This window comes from Schistocerca serialis, chromosome 6 (assembly GCF_023864345.2).
Source record: "Schistocerca serialis cubense isolate TAMUIC-IGC-003099 chromosome 6, iqSchSeri2.2, whole genome shotgun sequence".
Lineage (NCBI taxonomy): Eukaryota > Metazoa > Arthropoda > Insecta > Orthoptera > Acrididae > Schistocerca > Schistocerca serialis.
Genome location: NC_064643.1, coordinates 25,649,567 through 25,663,766, shown reverse-complemented (window position 1 = coordinate 25,663,766; position 14,200 = coordinate 25,649,567). Strand labels below are relative to the sequence as shown.

At 42.3% G+C, this 14,200-nt stretch overlaps 1 protein-coding gene across 3 annotated transcripts in view; it reads left to right on the top strand.

Annotated features, from left to right (window-relative positions):
- The first annotated feature begins 305 nt into the window (after positions 1–305).
- Positions 306–14,200, top strand: part of LOC126484077 (uncharacterized) — a 91,979-nt gene continuing 78,084 nt past the window's right edge. For all 3 annotated transcript variants that reach the window (XM_050107448.1, XM_050107447.1, XM_050107449.1), the window contains exon 1: positions 306–936. The gene's annotated coding sequence lies outside the window, so the exon portion shown is untranslated. The remainder of the gene's footprint in view (positions 937–14,200) is intronic.

Sequence of the window (14,200 nt, the reverse complement as noted above, 5' to 3'; positions counted from 1 at the left end):
CTATGAGTATATTATAGCTGTAAAGAAAGGCATTTCACGAATGATTTCGCCATATTGTCTTGTGCTTTTGATTCGGTGAGTTTGTACTCCACTACTGGCCATTCAAAAGTTCCGCCCGGAGTTTGGCAGAAAAATGGCCGCCGTATCGTCCGGTTGGCCACTCTCTCCCTGTACAGGCTCTCTAGCAACAGGTGGCAGCTAGCGCCATCTCGTAGCGATGACGTCACCCGATCACTCGCCGCATGCCGCGCGCCCTGCTGCCGGCCGGTGGAACTATATGGGCAGGCACATTCCGCGCACGTGATTCGAGTTGCATTGCATTGCTGCGCAGAAGCACGCAGTGCCAATCCACGCGAAGCTTCTTGCGTTCATGAAATGCATAAAACGCGGCAGAATTAGTCCTTTATATGTCACTACACACTGTAGCGTCCTGGGAAAAAGGTTCGGATAAGCACGTGTTGTGTTGTGTGATAAGTATCCCTCTAGCATGAATGTAAATTGTCACTGTTTATTCACTAGAGCGTTAACAGTTCACACGACTGAAGCTTGTCATACTGTTTTAAAATCGTTCCCGGTTTGAATAACCACAACAAAAGTGTCTCAACAGTGTTTCTTATTTAGTGCGTTTATACGCTTATTTTTAAGCATGCATTTATTAAACGTCTCTGCTAACACATTTTATTCATCGCACCGTAAAGTCTCATCGTGTGTGATTGCATTGTTTATGTGTTGTCGATAACACATCGTCCCAGCACTGTGTCTTTAGCGAAATTAGTGACAGTTTGTGCCTGAAAAGTAGCATGTCACTATGGTGCACTACACTATATTGCTTTCTGTGCGTGTGTGAATGTTTTATCACTCATTGGATTAGGCCACAAGAAGAGGCTGAAGACGTTGGTTCCTCTCCCGTCGGCTGCTACACATCGTCAACAAACGGTGAGTTGGACCTAGCCATTGTTTATAATCTCTTTCTCCTAATTATATGTAAACACTTCGAAGTCCACATTTCGCACTCTCTTGAGTGTCCTATGTTCTGTTGATAGTCCACTTATCCTTGTGGCACTATTTGCGACACATGTAAACAGTCGCTTTTGCAAATTTACATCTTATTTACAATTGAGTCCCTGCTACCTGAATACCAGAAAGCGACGTACTAAATACCTAACTATTTACATAATACATAAATATTAAACTTGTTTACATTGAAACCATGCCTGCATAGAAATATGATGCTGCTATATACTACAGCAGTCTGGTTTAACATTCCTACTGAGTGGCTCATATGTGCAAGATTACTGTCAACACACATGAGACCACGACCGTTCCATGTTGCACAGTACATGTGAAATTCCTAGTCGCAATAAAGGGAAAACGACCGCAGAGAACAAAGCACGAGAGATCCCCCCCCCCCTCCAAAAAAAAAAGAGAAAGCCAAAACCCCGAAATTCGTGGTCGCGAAATTAAACCTTCCTCAAAAACCATGTGTGTCAAGCCTGTGTCTCGCCAAGCATAATCGGTTCGTCTCATGGTCTTATAAAACTGTGCTTACAACCAGGCATATAAATGAGTCTTAATACTACTTTACTACAGTGTTATCTGTGTCATAAATTGTGTTCACATAAAAATGCATATAGATATATACAATAAACAAACATCAGTAAAAATGTAAATGCATAGATGCTTACTAACTTTGAGTCAAAACCTTACAGATATTATTTACATAGATCTGTGGATGTTATTATTTCTGTAGCACATTTCTGGTGGGAAATATGAGAACATGGTATTCATGGACGAAAATTGTCAATAAGAAGTTTCCTAATCAAACATTCTTTAAATGACTCAGTCAGAGGTTCTTCAGAATCAGAATGTTTATTATCCCGTAACATACAAAGTCAAATCACAGATCTGATGTACTGGGGACTCGTCAACATTACATTTACATTACAATTACAATTTGTATATACAGTATTACTAAAACAATATATCAACACTCCAGTTTACATGAATTACAAAGTAATATATAACAACAGTGTTTGCATAGTGGACATATTTTTACAATCATTTATTTGACACAAAACTGCTAAGCTTAATTTACAGGTGATGTTTCCTTGCTCAGACTTCCACATCATCGTTCATAAATTCTTCTACAGAGTAATAAAATTTTTTCCGCTAATAACTTGTGCAGCTTTGATTTAAATTGCTCTAGCTCCATGCTATTTATTTGTTTCTTTTTTAGCATGTTGTAGATTTTCATGCCTATTATTGTGGGGTTTGTGCATATGACTTTAACCTGTGAGTAGGAAGCATTGTCTTATTCCTAGTGCTGTATTGATGCTTAATATTGTTGTCTACGAATAACATACGGTTACTGTATACAAAAATAATCAGTTCAGAGATGTGCAAACAGAGGGCACTTAATACCACTAGATTTCTTAACAGTGGGCGACAAGATTTTTTTGGTCTTGCATTACACATATTTCTAACAATTGATTTTTGTAATTTTAATATTCTAATGATTTTGCTTGTATTACCCCAAAAGATAATGCCATACCTTATAACAGCTTCAAAATAGCTGTGATAAACTACTTTTCTTATCTCCATGCTAGTTGAATATGACAAAATCTTCATAGCAAAGGTCAGGCTGTTTATCTTATTTGCTTTCTATATATGAAGACCAGGATAAATTTTGATTCCTAAAAATTTAACACAATCTGATTCTTTCAGTACTTGGTTACTGCAGGTAATATGAATTTCATTTATCTTAGAGTTTATAGTTTTGAACTGTAGTAAATGTTTTTTTCCAATATGCGATTTTAACACATTTAGTCAGAACCAGTTTTCTACACTGTCTAATAGATTTGTGGCTGTTGAGGGAATTTGTTGTGAGTGATTGGTTTTGATGAGGGCAGCCGTATCATCAGTGAATAAAACTGAGTGTGAATTTATGTTTAGTGGCAAGTCATTTATGTACAGTAAGAATAAAATTGGAACCAAAAGTCAGCCTTGTGGAACACCTTGTGAAATAATCATCCATTCAGAGAAGAAATTTCCCTTGCTTGATGATATAATTACTCTGTGTTTCTTCTTTGTGAGGTATAACCTGAACCACTCTAAAACATGACCTCCAGTTCCGTATTTTTCCATTTTATACAGGAGCCATTGATGGTTTACACAATCAAATGCTTTTATGAGGTCACAGAACAATCCTGCAACTTTGCTAGACTTGTCTAAGGCAGAACAAATTTTTTTCACAGACTCATAATAATAATAATAATAATAATAGTATTTATTCAACATCGAATAATCAGATACAATCCGTAGAAATCATACAGTGTCAGGACATCATACAGATTATTTTCTGAATACGTCAGTTTATAAATTACAAACTAAAGATTTGTTTGTATTAACAAATTTTATGTTTTGATGCATTTTACATTTGGTAGTATACAATCACAATATTACAAATATTGTTGTTATCAACATTATATTAGTTGTAGGTTAGTTAAAACTATGAGCTTGACATACTTATGAAGCAATTTTCATACAGGTATAATACTTGTCTAGGGAATGAAAAGGGTTTTCAATTAGAATTCTTTTTAGCTGATCTTTTGTTAGTGGGAAGGGTTGTGAGACTTTTTGGTTGGGCATTGGATAGCTTCAGCCCAGCATGAAGTACATTTTTTTCATATAAAGCTGTTCTGTGGCTATTTACATGGTATCTGAACTTTAGCCTTGAATCGTACTGGTGCAGGTCACAGTTGAAATTTGGATTTATTGTTTCCACAAGCAGTATAACTTTCAATATGTATACACCTATAATGGTAAGCACACCTAACTTTGGGAACAGATTCCGACACGATTCTCGAGGTTTGGCACCACAAATAATTCTGATAGCTTTATTCTGTAGTATTAATAATGTGCTTAGGTTGGCTTGAGTTGTTGCACCCCATATTTCTACAGCATGGTTTAAATTTGATGAGAATAGGGCATGATAGGCAGTTTTTAGTACACACATGCCGTTACAATATTTGCTAATCATATTTATAGGAAACACATTCTTCGACAGCTTACATGCTAAGGAATCGATATGCATGTCCCGTTTGAGGCTGTCCTGGATTGTAATTCCGAAGAACTTTGTCCATTTTTCCTTATTTACAATATCATTTTCTATGTATAATTTCATGTCAAATTCTATTTGTTTCCGTATGTTAAATTCCATCATTGCAGTCTTTGAAGCACTTACACCTGCCTAATATCGTGTGGGGCCCCCGCGAGGACGCAGAAGTGCCGCGGCACGACGTGGGATGCACTCGACTAACTGGAGGGAGTGGACACCACGAACCGTGCACGGCTGTCCATGAATCCGTAGGAGTGCGACGAGATGGATTCTCTTCTGACAGCACGTTGCCAGACATCCCGGATATGCTCAATAATGTTCATGTCTGGGGAGTTTGGTGGGCGGCGGTAGTGTTTAAACTCAGAAGAGTGTTCCTGGAGCCACTCTGTAGCAATTCTGGACGTGTGGGGTGTCGCATTGACCCGCTGGAATTGCCCACGTCCATGGATGCAGGTGATCAGACAGGATGCTTACGTACTTGTCACCTGCGAGAACTGTATCTAGGCGTATCAGGGATCCCATATCACTCCAAGAGCTACACGCCCCTCACCACTACAGAGTCTCCAGCAGCTTGAACAGTCCCCTGCTGGCGTGCAGGGTCGTTGGATTCATGAGGTTGTTTCCATACCCGTACACATCTGTCCGATCGATACAATTTGAAAAGAGACTCGTCCCAGCAGGCAACACGTTTCCGGTCATCAACAGTCCAATGTCGGCGTTGAGGGGCCCAGGCGACGCATAAAGCTTTGTGTCGTGCAGTCATCGAGGGTACACGAGTGGGACTTCTGCTCCGAAAGCGCATATCGATGATGTTTCGTCGAACGGTTCGCACGCTGCCACTTGTTCGTGGCCCAGCACTGAAACCTGCAGCAATTTTCGGAAGGGTCGCACTTATGTCAGGTTGGGCGATTCTCTTCAGTCGTCGTTGGTCCCGTTCTTGTAGGATCTTTTTCTGGCCACAGCGATGTCGGGAGACCTGATGTTTTGCCGGATACCTGATATTCACGGTATACTCGTGAAATGGTCGTAAGGGAAGATCCCCACTTCATCGCTACCTCGGAGATCCTGTGTCCCATCTCTCATGCGGGGACTATAATTCCACGTTCAAACTCACGTAAATCTCGATAACCTGCCATTGTAGCAGCAGTAAACGATCCAACAGCTGCGCTAGACAGTCGTTGTCTTCCATAGGCGTTGCCGACCGCAGCGCCGTATTCTGGTTGTCTGTGTGTCCCTTTGAATGCGCACGCCTGTGTCAGTTTGTTTGCCGCTTCGGTGTATGTCAGGCCCGTAGTATGGGATCGGTACCACGACGCCTCTGTCCTCGGAGACGACCGCTGCACTGCCGTTTGCTATTAAAAAGACGCCGAATGCATGTCACGAAAAAGGACTTTGGCGGGTAACGTAACTCTGTCTTCAGTTATTAAAATTACCAATCAAAATTTGCGAATATGAGATGAAGGGAAGGACGTCATGCCAGAAAAGTTAAAAACGCTGTAACTTTGTGGCACCACTTTACTTCTCTCACAACCAATTAGCGTCAGAAGCAACCACCACCTTATACGCATGTATTACGAAAATTTGCACGGCATGTGTCACGAGAGACGCCCGGGAGGCGCGGCCGTCGTACCCCCCCCCCCCCTCCCCCCCCCCCCCTTCACGGACACCACCCGAGTTTAAGTTGCACGAACAACGTGGCCATCTGATCAACCGACCCGGATCAGGATAGCCACCGCAGCACATTTCAGTTACCACTGTCTATACTTTTACAAATAAATTCGTAATACTTTATCAGCATGAACAGGAAGGAATCACGATTCACACTCGTAGCAGTGCAAGTTCAAAAACATAACAAAGTAACTTCTTTTTACATGTAAACTAAGAAAAAAATATTGAATTTAATTGATGAAAGGAGACAATATAAAAATGCAGTAAATGAAGCAGGCAAAAGGGAATACAAACGTCTCAGAAATGAGATCCAAAGGAAGTGCAAAATGGTTAAGCAGGGATGGCTAGAGCACAAATGTAGAGGCTTATTTCACTAGCGGTAAGATAGATACTGCCTACAGGAAAATTAAACAGACCTTTGGAGAAAAGAGAACCACTTGTACAAATATCAAGAGCTCATATGACCCAGTTCTAAACAAAGAAGGGAAAGCAGAAAGGTGGAAGGGGTATATAGAGGGTCTATACAAGGTTGATGTACTTGAGGACAATATTATGGAAATAGAAGAGGATGTAGATGAAGATGAAATAGGAGATATGATACTGCATGAAGAGTTTGACAGAGCACTGAAAGACCCGAGTCGAAACAAGGCCGTGGGAGTAGACAGCATTCCATTAGAACTACTAGCGGCCTTGGGACAGACAGTCCTGACAAAACTCTACCATCTGGTGAGCAACATGTATGAGACCAGCGAAATACCCTCAGGCTTCAAGAAGAATATAATAATTCCAATCCCAAAGAAAGCAGGTGTTGACAGATGTCAAAATTACAGAACTATGAGTTTAATAAGTCACAGCTGCAAAATACTAACGCGAATTCTTTACAGACCTCGGCGAAGATGAGTTTGGATTCCGCAGAAATGTTGGAACACGTGAGGCAATACTGACCCCACGACTTATCGTAGATATTTCGCTGCGCCAAGTCACAACCAGACTGTTGTATTCCAACTGTACGTAGACCTCTGGCTACACGCTACAGATCAGTCTGTCACCAAAGCCAGATTTTTGCTGCCGATTCAAGCTGTGATCATATGCCCCGGCTTAACAATAGTACAGGAAATCGCGAGATGCCATAGGACGTGCTACTGGGTATTTGAGGTACCGGTGTGTACAGCAATGTAGACGACCACCTCTCCAAGGTCTCGCTGTATGGTGGTACAACACGCAATGTGTGTTCTTCATGAGCAGTAAAAAGGGCGGAAATCTGTTTATGTTGATCTCTGTTCCAATTTTCTGTACAGGTCCAAAACTCTCGGTACTTAGGTGATGCAAAACTGTTTTTGATGCGTATATTTCGCCGTGTTCGGTGAAGCTTGGCATGTTTGTCAAGCTTAGATCGTGCTTAACGTGTGTGCGGAAAATTTGACAAGATGGCGGACGTTGGTTGTGTCGATGATACGCAGCGCATGTTTAGTGAAAATTGCTTTATTACGATTTATCACACTGTATTGTGAGTTTCCACAACTGTGGAATATACGATCGAGGACAAAAACAAAATAGCACTGACAATTATCAAAATGATAGAGGTATCACATCTTTCCCAGCCATATACTAGGTAGCAAGGGTTTATGAACAAAACCGATGTTTTACGTATAACATACAAGAGTGAGTGCCATGACATAAAATAAATCGAAGTCCTTCGGTTCTTCCGCGTCAGAGGACAAAGTAGAAGAGAATAATTTTGCGCGTACAATACTTGGCGCTTTTTTTTTTCTTTTTTTCAGTGTGAGGACGAAGTTACTAACGGGTCACTGTCGTTTACGGCTTTTCGTGTGTGTGTATTTCTCTCTCATTTTTAACCATTCCCTGTACCAGGGTCTCGTTCTTTAAACATTGTTCCAGAGACCTGTTACAAATACTGTATCTGCACTTTCAGCCATTCCCGCAAGTGCCAAAATGCAGAATACACAAAAAAGCGTCTGCTTCAAAACTAAGGTTAAATTGACAAACTTTCTTGGCACGTGTATAGGCTTGTTTGACACGTGCGTGGCTAGATAAGAGCGAATGTGACGCACGAATTTCCTCTTTTACGCTGCGCGTAACGCGTTTTTGAGAGTTTTATTGCCCATTCGAAGAAAGCTGATTTCGTCATCGGGTTCTGATAATAATAGGCCCGTTTAGCTGATTTTGATGTGTAAATCTCTCATTTTAAGCCATTTCCTGGACCAGTGACATTCTTCTTCTTTCTTTCTTTCTCCTTCTTCTTCTTCTTCTTTTTCTTCAAACATAGCACCAACGTCAATACCAGGATGGCTTTGTCTGCATTTATCGCTATTCTCATTACTGTCAAAATGGCAGAATTTTATACGAGGGCTGTTCAAAAATTAAGGTGACTTTTCAAATTGCGCGGACAACGTACATCCGGTTATCGATCTTTTTGTTTTGTTATGTTGGTACACACGTCCCGAACATACGTTCACAGTTTCAAGTTTGTTTTTGACAGATAGAAAGGTTAGACGTGTTTTAGTGTGCTCGACTATTTCCGATTATTACAAAAAATGGAGCAGAGAATTTGTATAATCAATTTTTTTATGAAAAATGGAATCAAGTGGTCTAAAAAACTTCAGATGTTGACAGTGGCATACGGTGAGTCTGCTCTAAGTGAAAAAAAAAGTTTACAAGTGGTACAAGCTTTTCCAAGATGGCCGAGATGCCACTGACGAACCTCGCTCTGGCCACCTCAGCACATCAACAACAGATGATAACGTCGAAGCTGTGAAGAAAATTGTTTTGGAAGATAGTCGAATTACCGTAAGACAAGCTGCTGAGGATGTTGGCATATCGGTCGGCTCGTGTCATGCAGTTGTTTTTTGGATATTTTGGGCATGAGACAAGTGTTAACGAAGTTTGTTTCGAAACTTCTCAATTTTGTTCAGAAAAACCGTCGTTTGAGCATCGTTCAGGAGCTCTTGACTTGCGATAATGATGATCCTGATTTGCTGAAATGGGTCGTACCTGGTGACGAAACATGGGTTTACTGTTGTGACGTCGAAACCAAAGCCAAGTCGTCCCAATGGAAAAGCATCCAGGAGAGGCAAGGCCGAACAAAGCACGCCAAATCCGGTCAAATGTCAAAGTTCTGCTGCTCACTGTTTTTTTTTTTCCAATCACAGTGGCGTAGTGCATCATGAATTTTTGCCTCAAGGTCGCACGGTCAATGGGTATTACCTTGACGTCCGGAACTGACGAAAAACAATTCACCGCTTTTGCACCACGATAGTGCACCTGTTCATTCATCGTTGCTTCTGGGAGATTTTTTGGCCAAAAACAACACGACAGTCATTCCTCAGCCACGATATTCACCGGATTTGGTTCCCTGCGACCTTTTTCCTGTTCCCAAAACTGAAGAGACCTATAAAAGGACGAAGATTTTCAACGATTGAGGAAATAAAAATTGCACTGCTGGAAGTACTCAAGGCTGTACCACAAAGTTCTTATGAGAAGTGCTTCGAGGATTGGAAGAAGCGCTGCCACAAGTGTATTGTATCAAAGGGGATTACTCTGAAGGGGACAGCATGAATACTGATGAATAAATAAGTGTTTTTTCATAAAAATATAAAGTCGCCTTACTTTTTGAACACACCTCGTCTGTCGGTATCGCACTTTCAGGCACTGTAGCTCAACAAACCTAGAAAAACAGGACTATCTTGGATAGATCTATAACGCACTGTAGCACCGAAACCGCATATTTGCGTGATAAGCATGTATAAATACGAAATCCACCAAATACAGCACTACCTATCTGGTCTATGCGGGACTATAACTTCGGAAAATGTGAAAGTGAGATCGCGCTGTACGGTGTGCTTTTGTTCTACAGTCTGGGCAGAGGACACGTCATAGCTTCAACCAATCAGAACATAGAATGAGAGTACATTACACGTTATGTAATCAGCCAATCATATCATCTCATTCTCAACGCGCGTACACACAATCGACGAAAAAAATTGTTAAAACTGAAACACAAATAAAGTGGATAGTCCAGTGTACTGTACAAAACGTACAGTACCTAGCAAAATGCTGCTGTAACATACCTGTAATGTCGAGGAAACTGAAGGCGTCGGTTTCCCCAAAAAGGCAGTGAGTTGTAGTCGCGACTTGTGCTTGCAACATTCTTCAAAAGACTTCCTGTTTCTTAATTCCGCTGGAAGGGTAAATTGTACCCGCTTCAACAAAAAAGTGATGTAATATTTATTTTTGGTTATGTACTCGACAGAACATACCCTCAGCTAGGTAACCCTGGAAATATTTGGTCTCTCTGTCGTTTTGTGGAATGGCACCTCTGGAGTCCCACTTCATTCTCTCCACGTTCTGTGTGTGGACGGAACGCTCTTACGTATCTGTAAGGTTCAGACTATGGTTCACTCTGACCTGCTGAAAACCTACAGTGCCGACTAGAGTGTTGTATTAACTGAAGCAGTCACTAACGATCGTCGTTCCAGAGAGGATCTTTCCTTTTATTATTCTGAACCACTCTTACTTCATCAGAAATTCAGTGGGCTCAAGGAAGCGTTTTTTAGCTCGGCCCTCCCTGAATTCCACCGACAGTTTCCTGAGATTTCACGGCCATTGGTGAGTCCTTTTTCGAAATTTCGCTGCGCCAAGTCACAACCAGACTGTTGTATTCCAGCTGTACGTAGACCTCTGGCTACACGCTACAGATCAGTCTGTCACCAAAGCCAGATTTTTGCTGCCGATTCAGGCTGTGATCATATGCCCCGGCTTAACAATAGTACAGGAAATCGCGAGAAATTCGGAAAATACAGCCAAAAAGAGCTTAATCGCGCCCCTGCAAATCGCGACCTATTCGTAGAACAGCCAAGTACGTGTAACAACAAAAAATGCAAAAGTCACAGCTTCACTGCCAGTAATGTAACCCAAGATCACTGAACCCTCCTAGAATTGACGGTTGCAGTTGGCACCAACGTGGTTCCCGTCAACACTCTTAGCAGTACGATCGTCAGTATACGGTGTAAAACAGGACATTTTGTATGTAGCAAACCGATGGAGACCTTATAATTGTAATTAATTAGTGCGTAAACTATAAATTATGAGTTCCTTCGAATAAAATAGGAATAGTAAAATTTAAGATGGTTAGTAGTAATGACCGTCGAGCAGTCTAAGGCGCTACAGTCATGGACTGTTCGGCTGGTCCCGGCGGAGGTCCGAGTCCTCCCTCGGGCATGGGTGTGTGTGTGTTTGTCCTTAGGATAATTTAGGTTAAGCAGTGTGTAAGCTTAGGGACTGATGACCTTAGCAGTTAAGCCCCATAAGATTTCACACACATTTGAACGTTTTAGTAATGTCAGTGTCATGTGTCCCACCCCCCCCCCCCTCGTCACCGTCCCCCTTTAATGTTTAATGTTCTAGGATTAAGTTCTGTTATTATGTCCAAGCCGTGACACACCCTCGGGAATCGCGAAATCAAAATCATTATACAGGGTGCGTCAAAAAACTGTATACACACTTTGAAGCGTCATAGAAAATTTATTTCCCGGCCTACAATGTTAAATTTCTGAAAACTTAAAGTCCAATTGGAAAAATAAATGTACTTTTGCAAATGTGATTAATGTTCAAACTAGTGGCCTTCAGCATCAATACATTTCTGAGTACGAGTCACCACTGACTCCGTACATTGTACCAAAGTGTCCAAAGAGATTTCTGCGCACACCGCCTGAATCTCATTCCAAAGTGTGTCCAGGTTACTTGGTTTACGTTTGTACACCTCATCTTTTACTGTGTCCCGTAAGAAGGAATCCAGCGGCGTGAGGTGTGGAGAGCGTGCAGGAAACTGGATTGGTCCCCTGCGTCCTATCCACTGGCCTGGCACATCGTGATCCAGGTATGCTCGTACGTCCCTATGATAGTGCGGCGGGGCGCCATCTTGTTGGAAATAAAACTCATCATTACCGTATAATGCACGAATGGCAGGGAACATGGAGTCAGCAAGCATTGTTAGGTACGTTTCTCCAGTAACAGTACCTTCAAAGCGGAAAGGCCCAAGGAGTCCTCTTGCAGACAAACCACACCACACATTTACACCAGGCAAATTCACAGCCTTTTCAACTGTAATGTGACGATTATCTTCAGCCCAGTACACGCAACTGTGGCTATTGACAGCTCCATTGAGTTTGTATTGGACTTCATCCGACCAAATTATGCTACCCATAAATCCCGGTTCACGTCTCACCATCTCCTGAACCCATCACAAAATTCTAACCTTCTATCTGGATCGTCGTCACTTAGCTGTTGCAGCAGCCTCGGAATGTACACACGAAACTTGCCTTTCTTCAGAATGCGTTGCACATTACCAGCACTTACATTACTCTCACGTGCCGCTTGCCTCGAAGATTTTTGAGGTGAACGCTGAAACAGTTGCGAGACCGCAGTTGTGGGGAATCATCACTTGTAGCTGTACGAGGTCGCCCTGATCGACCTTTATGCACATCACACACTGTTCCACGAATTTCGAATTTCTCTCGTAGACGTGTAATTGTTAACCTTGGAGGTGGTTCTGTACCATAGTCACTTCTCCACTGTCTTCGAACCGCAGCTACATTCTCAAACTTCCAGTACCACTTAATTATCTGCTTCCGCGCTTCGAAGCTCAAACGCACGTCCGCCATGTTGCAGGTAGTTCCTTGCCACTGCTGCCACCTGTTGAAGAAACATAACATTACTTTCTCAAATATATTAAACCTTGTAGAACGGGAAATAAATTCACTATAACAGTTCAAAGTGTGTATACATTTTGTTGACGCACCCTGTATATTCGGGATGGGAAAGATTTCTACATACAAGAGTAGCAATGTGATTGCTTCATTGGTGACCGTTTCACATGTCGTCTTATACATTTTTTTGACGCACCCTGTATATTCGGGATGAAAAAGATTTCTACATACAAGAGTAGCAATGTGATTGCTTCGTTGGTGACCGTTTAACATGTCTTCTTACGTCCCAGGCTAATCACATGACGGAAAAAAGCGGAACCAAAATTATATAAGAAGCCACAGCTCTAGTTATTTCTGTAGCTGCTGTATGTGTATTAATTTGTGTGTGCGGGCGAGACGAAACAGTCACTTTGCCATTGCCTGGTCGGTTCACGTCTTCTGTGCTCGCTGTAATTGGCCAACTGGATCACGTGTCCTGTGCTCAGATTGCGTCAACAAAGCCACATCGTCCAGGCAATCTAGACGCCACGCTTTGCGATGCTGTTGTGCCGTACTGATGGATTTACTTGCTCATCGCGCAAATGTGCGGTTTCAGCGCTGCAGCGCATTGAAGGCCAATCCGAGAGACGTCATTGTCTTTTCGGCGTGTTGTGCTACAATGCCTCAAAATCCGATACGGGCTTGCTTGGCAAATCCGTAGTCAGATAACGATTTTGTCAAACACATTTGATCGTTTGCGGGGGCCTTAGCCGCGACATTCTGGTCTTGCACTCGACTGAAAAAACCGACCGAAAGAAAAAATCGACGGGTAAAATATTCAAATGTGTGTGAAATCTTATGGGACTCAACTGCTAAGGTCATCAGTCCCCAAGCTTACACACTACTTAAGCTAAATTATCCTAAGGACAAACACACACACACCCATGCCCGAGGGAGGACCCGAATCTCCACCGGGACCAGCTGCACAGTCCATGACTGCAGCGCCTTCGACCGATCGGCTAATCCAGCGCGGCCGACTGGCAAAGTGGTGGTTAAAACCAGTAGATTGTCCCATCACGAATTCCATAATGTTTGAAGTGAAGTGCGGTGTCATACCTTACGTAAATGGTGCCTAGGGTGTTTTGTTTGTATGTTTCAATTCTAGTTGTTGTTTATAATATGTTGTCACCGATATTTCCTGGCAGATCTAAACTGTGGATCAAGTCGTGACTGCAACCTGGGACCTCCACTTTCTTCGAGCAGGTGTTGTGCTTGCTGAGCTATCCGAGCGTGACTCGCGACTTGCCTTCACAGCTTCAGTTCCGATAGTAGCTCTTTACCTGTGTACCTCGTGTTGTTCATTTCGTGTGGGTGGTGGCTCAGATTAGTACGTTTACTGTGGTAGAGTCACCAAAGTATCCCCAATAGCTGACAGCACTGTTGGCAGCTTTCAGTTGTAGAGTGCCAACAGGTGCAGGTGAGACAATAATCGACTACAGAGGTGTGGCGTCGTTGGCGGGGAGAGGTAGCCTATAGGGAACGCGTTAAGTGACTGCTCGAAGTACCGGGTGATCAAAAAGTCGGTATAAATTTGAAACTTAATCAACCACGGAATAATGTAGATAGAGAGGTAAAAATTGACACACATGCTTGGAATGACATGGGGTTTCATTAGAACAAAAAAAAAACGAAGTTCACAAAATGTCCGACA